Here is a 10,526-nt window from a genome sequence, read left to right on the forward strand (position 1 = left end):
CCATATATGCATATAGTATAGCTGTTTCATTCCATTACTCTCTATGTGTTACTTTGCCAGCATATTCCATGTGTTGACCCGTTTTCGGGCTGCAACTTCTCACGTTGCAGACTTTTCAGACGACGAGTAAGGTGCTTTTAGGTCGTGGTTCTATACTCAGTGATGCCGTTGGAGTTGATGGACCCATTTATCTTCCGAGTCTTCCGTTGTTATCGTTATTAGATGGCCTTAAGCCATATTTATTGTAATAAGTTCTCTTTGAGACAACGATGTAATAAGTGTGTGATTGCCACTCTGCTATAAATCCTTCGATGTACTGTGTGGTGTCAGCATTACTGATCCAGGGATGACACCGGAGCACAGTAGACTTGATCCATTCGGGTCGGGTCGCCACAGATGCGATCCTGATTACTTAGATAACATGTAGGTGAATTATGTCATGCGATCTTGTTTAGTTATTCATCATATCTTTGAATTATGTTATGCTATGCTATCCAGTTTAGATAGACATCATATATGTGAAATTATGTCATGCTATCCGTTCTAGTTAAACAATATACATGTCAACTATTTCATGCCCTCTTTTTTCCACACTATCTATTGCATCTGTCTCTCATACAATGTCTGTACATTCAACTATGTTTCCTGTTTATCAGCCATTTGAATTGGAGCAGGTGATGCCAGTATCTAGCAGACTAAAAACACGGTCTTGAAATAAAACAGTGCTACCTCTTGGTGGAGATAGCACCCCGGTTGTACATGCACAAGAACCAGTCCTACCACACATAACCCAAACTCTCCCAGATTGTACCCCAACTGCGATGGAGAGAGAACCAGCTTCACTCAATCTAACCCCAACCCCAGCCGATAGTAACCCAGTTCCTGTTGACACAGCACCATCTCCACCACAGAGCTCCCAAACAAGAGCAGTTAGTAAGGCAGCTCTAGTGCCCAATGGGCCAGTACTATCACGGCGAACCCCAACTCCACTAGTTAGTACGCCTATTCCTGTGGAGGAAGCACAACCAGCTAGTCGTAGTTTAGCATCTATCGCATTTGATGTTGTTAAATCGTATGTGCGTATCTTCCCATCTTGGAAATATTATACTGAAGATGAAGGAAAATGCCAGTTGCAGGTGTTTGTCCAGGAGTTATGTGTAAGTAATGTTATTCATGGCAATTACTTTGCTTCGTCTCATACATCCTACCTCCATGATGGTTATAATACAGCAAATTTTCCCATTTTTCTCTATAGAGAAGGACCGATTTGGAAACTCAGGATGAGGTAACCTGTGCTAATACCTCTGCTATCTTCAAGAATGCTTGGTGGAAGTATCGGAATTACCTGAAGAAAACGTACTTCACCCGCAAACAAACTCATCAAATTCCCTTACGTTTTCCTGAGACACATTTACTGGACGATGACTGGGAACGCCTTGTTCTGTACTGGTCGTGAACCAAGAATGTGGTAAGGTCTATGAACTCATTTTCTATTTTTAAGTATTATATTATTGTGTCTTACTGTACTCTGTTCATGTAGAACAAGTCCTAAACCTGAAGAACAACTGTTCTAATTTAAGATTCCATTGTTATCATAGTTCAAAAAAGCGCTAGGCGTTAATTGTGCGTTTTGCCACCGCCTTGCGCTTTACTGACCAAAGTGCATGCTTATGCGCAGTTATGCACAGATTATGCGTAGTTATGCGCAATGCGTTTTGCCAACGCCTAGAGCCTAGGCGCGCTTAAGCGCTCACTTAGGCGCACCTTTTTAACTATGATTGCTTTGCTCTTGTATCACTGTATTTACTCATACAAACTTATTTTTAAATTGAAGGATCCAAACGAAACTCCAATGGCACAGCAGGTATGTTCACGCATGTTTCTTTAACAGGTTTGCTCTTATCAATAGCTCTACTAATTTCAATTTTAATCGTGTATACAGTTGACTTTCATATCATGCACATTACTAGCATCACAACAGAGCCAATAGTGTTGTTGTACATGTAGACCCGTGGTACCCATCTGAAATCTTGTTGTGCCGTGTAGTTTCCCACGCTTTGTATTCTTTCACTGGTGCTTTGTCTTGAACTGATATGATTTGAGCCGTGTCTCTATTTTGATTTGGCAAGACAATGCAGTGACCATAGGACATAGATATATGTTTGTTTGATGCTTTTATTATGTACTAGTACTTGGCAATAGAAGACTTGGTAGTTTAATCCTGTCCACCTTACTAATGAACTGGTTCACCGAAATGAGTTTCATATACTAGTACATGCTAAACTTGTTACGTGTCTGCTTGTTTCTTCTTTTAGAATGCTGACAGAATATTGGGGAAGAGTGCCTTATTAAGCAATGGTAAAGGAAGTAATGCAGATAAGGTTCAGGATAGTGACACATCCTTGTTGGTCTCCAACAAAGTTGATAAAACAGCTAAAGAAGACTATCTTGAAGACAGCGAGACAACCCCAAAGTCCTGTCCTGGTTTAGTGTTCGAGTTACTAGCCACTACCGCTTGCACAAGCTATTCAAACTCACTGTCCAAATCAGTTCGGTTTCTTGAGTCTCAACTACAAGCTGAAAGACATCGATCAGTTGTGCTGCGACAAGAAGCGAAAGGACTGCAGAAGCCCCTGGAGCATTCAGATGCATACTTTCTGGTGCAACAGCAAGCGTTGGAGGATTTTAGCACCAAACAGGACAAAGCTAATCAGCTTGCTAAGCTTATTGCCAGCATGGCGGATACCCATGATAACGTTTCTTGAGCTCTTCTGAAGTTGTTTCAGTTATGCTCTTGTTTTGCTGCCGCGTTTATTTGCACTGGTAGCCAATTTTGACGGCCAATGTATGTAATGTGATGCTTTGTTCCCTATATTTGCACTGGTGGCGAACTTTGATGCCCAGTGCATGTAATATGTGTAATAGTGGTAATAGGCTAGCATTAATTGCTTGCTTGTTTATTTCCTTATTGTCTTGTTTAGTTGTTTGCTTGTAGTCACTGCAGTTCTTTTTCTATTTTTTTTCTAGTGGCCACAATAGCCTATTTTTGATAACTAGGCCAAAATAATCATGGGCCTTCTATGGGCCGTATGATCCATGGGCCTTCGTCCGGCCGTAGGATCCACCGGCCTTCTATACGGGCCTTAGGGTCCATGGACCTTCTACGGGCCGTACTATCCATGGGCCTCATACGGGCCGTAGGATCCATGGGCCTTCTACGGGGCGTATCATCATTTCGCCAATCATGGGCCGTACTATTTGTGGACCATAACGGGCCGTTAATAGGCCGTATTTGATAACTCTATGAAAACAGCCCAACGGGTTTTTTTACATGAAAACGGCCCAATGTATTAACGATCCGCAAATGGGCCGACTGTAACGACGGGCTGAATTTGGCCCACAAGAAGAAAATGATAGTAACGGGCCGTATGTAACCGAATGCTGCAAATGAGCCCAAGAATCAATGGGCCCTGAGAAGGCCGAAAGATAACTTGGGCTAGAAATGGCCCAATGGAATAACGGGCCGTTAATGGGTATAAAGTGATACACTGTTCATTACGGGTCAGTTTCACCATGGGCCGTTAATGGGCCAAGAGTTACAAAGGTCCTTATATGGGCCGAAAGAATTCATGGGCCACACATGGGCCGAAAGTTAAAACGGGCTGAATCATATTGGACAGCCCAGATGACGCTACTGGGCCTAATTCGGAAAGGGCGTAACGGGGCCTGGGTTAGCGGGCTGTAAATGGGCTATATGCGAACATGCCGTTAACAAGCTTTCCGTGGGCTGGCCCGCCACCTTTTGACCAAGTCAAACGAGCCGGCCTATTCACATGAACGGGCCTCTATTGGGCCATGCCACGTGTCGCCGTATCATAGGCGCTTTCGGTCCAATGAGCGGATGACATCTGTCCCAACGGTGAGCCGACACATGTTTCCTCCAGCCAATGATGATTTTACACGTGGAAAATCCCCATTGGTCGGGGCAGTTAACGGGTTATTGATACGTCTCCGTCGTATCTATAATTTTTGATTGTTCCATGCCAATATTCTACAACTTCCATGTACTTTTTGGCAACTTTTTATACTATTTTTGGGACTAACATATTGATCCAGTGCCCAGTGCCAGTTCATGTCTGTTGCATGTTTTTGGTTTCGCAGAATATCCATATCAAACGGAGTCCAAACAGGATAAAAACGGAAGGAGCTTATTTTTGGAAAATATGGAAAATTCGGAAGGAAAATCAATGCGAACCAGTGCCCGAGGTGGTCACGAGGCAGGGGGCGCCCCCCCCCTTAGGGCGCGCCCCTACCCTCGTGAGCCCACCGTAAGGTGGTTGACGCTCTTCTTTTGCCACAAGAAAGCTAATGTTCGGAAAAAAATCACGGCGAAGGTTTCAGGCCAATCGGAGTTACGGATCTCCATATATATACAAAACGGTGAAACAGAGCCAGGAGAGAACGCAGAAACAGATAGAGACAAAGAGATAGATCCAATCTCGGAGGGGCTCTCGTCCCTCCCACACCATGGGATCCAAGGACCAGAGGGGAAACCCTTCTCCCATCTAGGGAGTAGGTCAAGGAAGAAGAAGAAGAAGAAGGGGGCCCTCTCCCCCTTGCTTCCGGTGGCGCCGGAGCGCTGTCGGGGCCATCATCATCACCGCCATCTTCACCAACAACTTCACCGCCATCATCACCAACTCTTCCCCCCTCTATGCAGCGGTGTAACCTCTCTCTTACCCGCTGTAATCTCTACTTAAACATGGTGCTCAACGCTATATATTATTTCCCAATGATGTATGGCTATCCTATGATGTTTGAGTAGATCTGTTTTGTCCTAATGGCTATTTGATGATCGTGATTGGTTTGAGTTGTATGTTTTATTATTGGTGCTGTCCTATGGTGCTCTCCGTGTCACGCAAGCATGAGGGATTCCCGTTGTAGGGTTTGGAATATGGTTATGATTTGCTTATGGTGGGTGGCGTGAGTGACAGAAGCACAGACCTGAGTAAGTAGGTTGTTTGCGTATGGGATAAAGGGGACTTGATACTTTAATGCTATGGTTGGGTTTACCTTAATGAATCTTTAGTAGTTGCGGATGCTTGCTAGAGTTCCAATCATAAGTGCATATGATCCAAGTAGAGAAAGTATGTTAGCTTATGCCTCTCCCTCATATAAAATTGCAATAATGATTACCGGTCTAGTTATCGATTGCCTAGGGACAAATAACTTTCTTGTTGACAAAGGCTCTCTACTAAAACCAATTTAGTTGTGTCTTCATCTAAACAGCCCCTAGCTTTTATTTTCTCGCTCTTTACTTTCTTGCAAGCCTATCCAAAAAACCCCACAAAGTACTTCTAGTTTCATACTTGTTTCTGGTAAAGCAAACGTCAAGTGTGCGTAGAGTTGTATCGGTGGTCGATAGAACTTGAGGGAATATTTGTTCTACCTTTAGCTCCTCCTTGGGTTCGACACTCTTACTTATCGAAAATTGTTGCAATCCCCTATACTTGTGGGTTATCAAGACCTTTTTCTGGCGCCGTTGCCAGGGAGCAATAGCGTGGGGTGAATATTCTCGTGTGTGCTTGTTTGCTTTATCACTAAGTAATTTTTATTTGTTGTTCTTAGTTGTTCTCTATCTTTAGTTATCGATATGGAACACGAAATACCAAAAAAAATTAGGTGTACTTTCTGCTCATGGAGATGGGGAACCTCCTAAAATCCTCGATGCTGGTTATGTGAAAGATATTATGTACTACTTTAATAATCCTGAGAAAACCCCATTCAATTATGTAATGGGAGTAACGTTGGATCAACGTGAATACTTTAGGGATTACCGCTTGACACAAAAAGGGAAACTATTATGGGATCAAATTCATATATTGAAGTGGTATGCTAGACAACTATGCGTGGAATATGATTATACTTGTTGCTCTAAGATGAAGGCTCCACACCTTCCCTTTTCATGCAAATTTAATGATAATAAAACCTTAGCCTCTTATGCTAATGGTATATATGATTACTATGATGTGGAACAAATAGAAGAATTTGTTTCTTTTATGGGTGCTTATGAAATTGAATCTATGTTTAAAGAGTTTGAAGATTTTGATGATGCTTGCTATAGATCTGAAAATTTAGCTATCCTTAAATATTGCTATGAGAATTATGAATACAATTACGAAATTAATGCACTTGTTGAGAAAGTCACTGTTGTCCAAGAAGAGACTAATATTTTGCAGGAGTCTATGGAAGAAGAAGTTGATGAAACTGTGAGCTCATTGGATGAAAAAGATGAGGAGGAGAGCGAAGAACAAAAGGAGGAAGAGCGGATTGATCACCCATGCCCACCTTCTAATGAGAGTAACTCTTCAACTCATACATTGTTTAATTCCCCTTCGTGCTTACCGAAGGATGATTGCTATGATGACTGTTATGATCCCTTTGATTCTTTTGAAATATCCCTTTTTGATGATGCTTGCTATGCTTATGGCCAAGATGCCAATATGAATTATGCTTATGGAGATGAACTTGCTATAGTTCCTTATGTTAAACATGAAATTGTTGCTATTGCACCCACACATGATAGTCCTATTATCTTTTTGAATTCTCCAAACTACACTATATCGGAGAAGCTTGCACTTATTAAGGATTATATTGATGGGTTGCCTTTTACCGTTGCACATCATGATTTTGATGAATATAATATGCATGTGCTTGCTGCTCCTACTTGCAATTATTATGAGAGAGGAACTATATATCCACTTCTCTATGTTTCCAATATGATAAAATTGCAAGAAACTGTTTATACTATGCATTGGCCTTTACTTTGTGTGCATGAATTGTTCTTTTATGACATGCCGATGCATAGGAAGAGAGTTAGACTTCTTCATTGCTTGATATATGTTACTTTGTGCTCACTACTAAATTACAACTCATTGTTGATTCAAATTGGCTTTGATATACCTTGGGATCCGGGTGGATTCACTACTTGAGCACTATATGCCTAGCTTAATGGCTTTAAAGAAAGCGCTGCCAGGGAGACAACCCAGAAGTTTTAGAGAGTCATTTATGTCTGTTGAGTGCTTTCATACGGTTTAAAAACAACAAAAATAAAGAGGGGAACCCAAAACTTTTTCTAAAAGAAAAGTGAAAGTGAGAGAGACGAGCATTGTGAAAGTGGGGGACGTCCTTGAACTTTGTTCATGCCCATGGGAACTTTGTGAATCTTAATTACAGAAACCTTTCAACAAAAAAATAATTATCCCCTTGTAAAATTCCATTGTATTATAAAAATAATGTGCCAAGGTTTGCCTTTAGGATGTTTACATTTGCTTGATGGTTTGTACGGTGCAGGACAGAAACTTTGGCTGTAGTGCGCGATTTTACATTTTTAGCTGGAACGTCAAATGGTTCTGATTATTTTTGCACTGTCTTTATATACAAATTGTTTATTTTTCCTAATTTTGGCTGAATTGTTCAACTATCAGAAGTATGGTGAATGTTCAGATTGCTACAGACTGTTCTGCTTTAGACAGATTCTGTTTTTGATGCATAGTTTGCTTGCTTTGATGAAACTATCAATTCATATCAGTGGATTAAGCCATGAAAAAGTTATATTACAGTAGACACAATGCAAAAACAAAATATGAATTGGTTTGCAACAGTACTTAGAGTAGTGATTTGCTTTATTATACTAACGGATCTTACCGAGTTTTTTGTTGAAGTTTTGTGTGGATGAAGTGTTCGATGATCGAGAAGGTCTCGATGTGAGAAAAAGGAAGAGAGGCAAGAGCTCAAGCTTGGGGATGCCCGAGGCACCCCAAGTAAATATTCAAGGAGACTCAAGTGTCTAAGCTTGGGGATGCTGGGGAAGCATCCCCTCTTTCTTCAACAAGTATCGGTATGTTTTCGGATTCGTTTCGTTCATGCGATATGTGCAATCTTGGAGCGTCTTTTGCATTTAGTTTTCATTTTTATTTTATGCACCATGCTGGTATGAGATAGTCCTTGGTTGATTTATAGAATGCTCTTTGCACTTCACTTATATCTTTTGAGTATGGCTTTATAGAATGCTTCATGTGCTTCACTTATATCATTTGAAGTTTGGATTGCCTGTTTCTCTTTACTTAGACAACCGCCATTTGCAGAATGCTCTTTTGCTTCACTTATATTTGTTAGAGCACGGGCATATCTTTTGTAGAAAGAATTAAACTCTCTTGCTTCACTTATATCTATTTAGAGAGATGACAGGAATTGGTCATTCACATGGTTAGTCATAAAATCCTACATAAACTTGTAGATCGCTGAATATGATATGTTTGATTCCTTGCAATAGTTTTGCGATATAAAGGCGGTGATATTAGAGTCATGCTAGTCGAGTAATTGTGAAATTGAGAAATACTTGTGTTAAGGTTTGCAAGTCCCGTAGCATGCACGTATGGTGAACCGTTATGTAACGAAGTCAGAGCATGAGGTGTTTATTGATTGTCTTCCTTATGAGTGGCGGTCGGGGACGAGCGATGGTCTTTTCCTACCAATCTATCCCCCTAGGAGCATGCGCGTAGTACTTTTTTCGATGACTAATAGATTTTTGCAATAAGTATGTGAGTTCTTTATGACTAATGTTGAGTCCATGGATTATACGCACTCTCACCCTTCCATCATTGCTAACCTCTCTAGTACCATGCAACTTTCACTGATACCATAAACTCACCATATACCTTCCTCAAAACAGCCACCATACCTACCTATCATGGCATTTCCATAGCCATTCTGAGATATATTGCCATGCAACTCTCATCATCATCATATACATGACTTGAGCATTCATTGTCATATTGCTTTGCATGATCGTAAGATAGCTAGCATGATGTTTTCATGGCTTGTCTGTTTTTTGATGTCATTGCTACGCTAGATCATTGCACATCCCGGTACATCGCCGGAGGCATTCATATAGAGTCATATCTTCGTTCTAGATATCGAGTTGTAATATTGAGTTGTAAGTAAATAAAAGTGTGATGATCATCATTATTAGAGCATTGCCCAAAAAAGAGAGGCCAAAGAAGCCTAAATAAAAAAGGGGGGCCAAAGAAGCCCGCAAAAAAAGAGAAAAAAAAAAGAAAAAGGGGCAATGTTACTATCCTTTTACCACACTTGTGCTTCAAAGTAGCACCATGTTCTTCATATAGAGAGTCTCTTGAGTTATCACTTTCATATACTAGTGGGAATTTTCATTATAGAACTTGGCTTGTATATTCCAACGATGGGCTTCCTCAAATGGCCTAGGTCTTCATGAGCAAGCAAGTTGGATGCACACCCACTTAGTTTCAGTTTGAGCTTTCATATACTTATAGCTCTAGTGCATCCGTTGCATGGCAATCCCTACTCCTCACATTGATATCTATTAATGGGCATCTCCATAGCCCGTTGATATGCCTAGTTGATGTGAGACTTTCTCCTTTTTTGTCTTCTCCACATAACCCCCACCATCATATTCTATTCCACCTATAGTGCTATGTCCATAGCTCACGCTCATGTATTGCGTGAAAGTTGAAAAGGTTTGAGAAACGTCAAAGTATGAAACAATTGCTTGGCTTGTCATCGGGGTTGTGCATGATGTGAATGCTTTGTGTGGTGAAGATGGAGCATAGCCAGACTATATGATTTTGTGGGGATGAGCTTTCTTTGGCTATGTTATTTCAATAAGACATGATTGCTTGGTTGGTATACTTGAAATATTATTGTCTTTATGTCAAAGGATAGATTATTGCTTTGAATCACTCGTGTCTTAATATTCGTGCCATGATTAGACATATGATCAAGATTATGCTAGGTAGCATTCCATATCAAAAATTATCTTTTTTATCATTTACGTACTCGAGGACGAGAAGGAATTAAGCTTGGGGATGCTGATACGTCTCCGTCGTATCTATAATTTTTGATTGTTCCATGCCAATATTCTACAACTTCCATATACTTTTTGGCAACTTTTTATACTATTTTTGGGACTAACATATTGATCCAGTGCCCAGTGCCAGTTCTTGTCTGTTGCATGTTTTTGGTTTCGCAGAATAACCATATCAAACGGAGTCCAACCGGGATAAAAACGGACGGAGCTTATTTTTGGAAAATATGGAAAATTCGGAAGGAAAATCAACGCGAACCAATGCCCGAGGTGGTCACGAGGCAGGGGGGTGCCCCCCCCCCTTAGGGCACGCCCCCTACCCTCGTGAGCCCACCGTAAGGAGGTTGACGCTCTTCTTTTGCCGCAAGAAAGCTAATATTCGGAAAAAAAATCACGGCGAAGGTTTCAGGCCAATCGGAGTTACGGATCTCCATATATATACAAAACGGTGAAACGGAGCCAGGAGAGAACGCAGAAACAGAGAGAGACAGAGAGATAGATCCAATCTCGGAGGGGCTCTCGCGCCTCCCACACCATGGGAGCCAAGGACCAGAGGGGAAACCCTTCTCCCATCTAGGGAGGAGGTCAAGGAAGAAGAAGAAGAAGAAGGGGGGCCCTCTCC

This window comes from Triticum urartu, chromosome 2 (genome assembly GCF_003073215.2).
Source record: "Triticum urartu cultivar G1812 chromosome 2, Tu2.1, whole genome shotgun sequence".
NCBI lineage: Eukaryota > Viridiplantae > Streptophyta > Magnoliopsida > Poales > Poaceae > Triticum > Triticum urartu.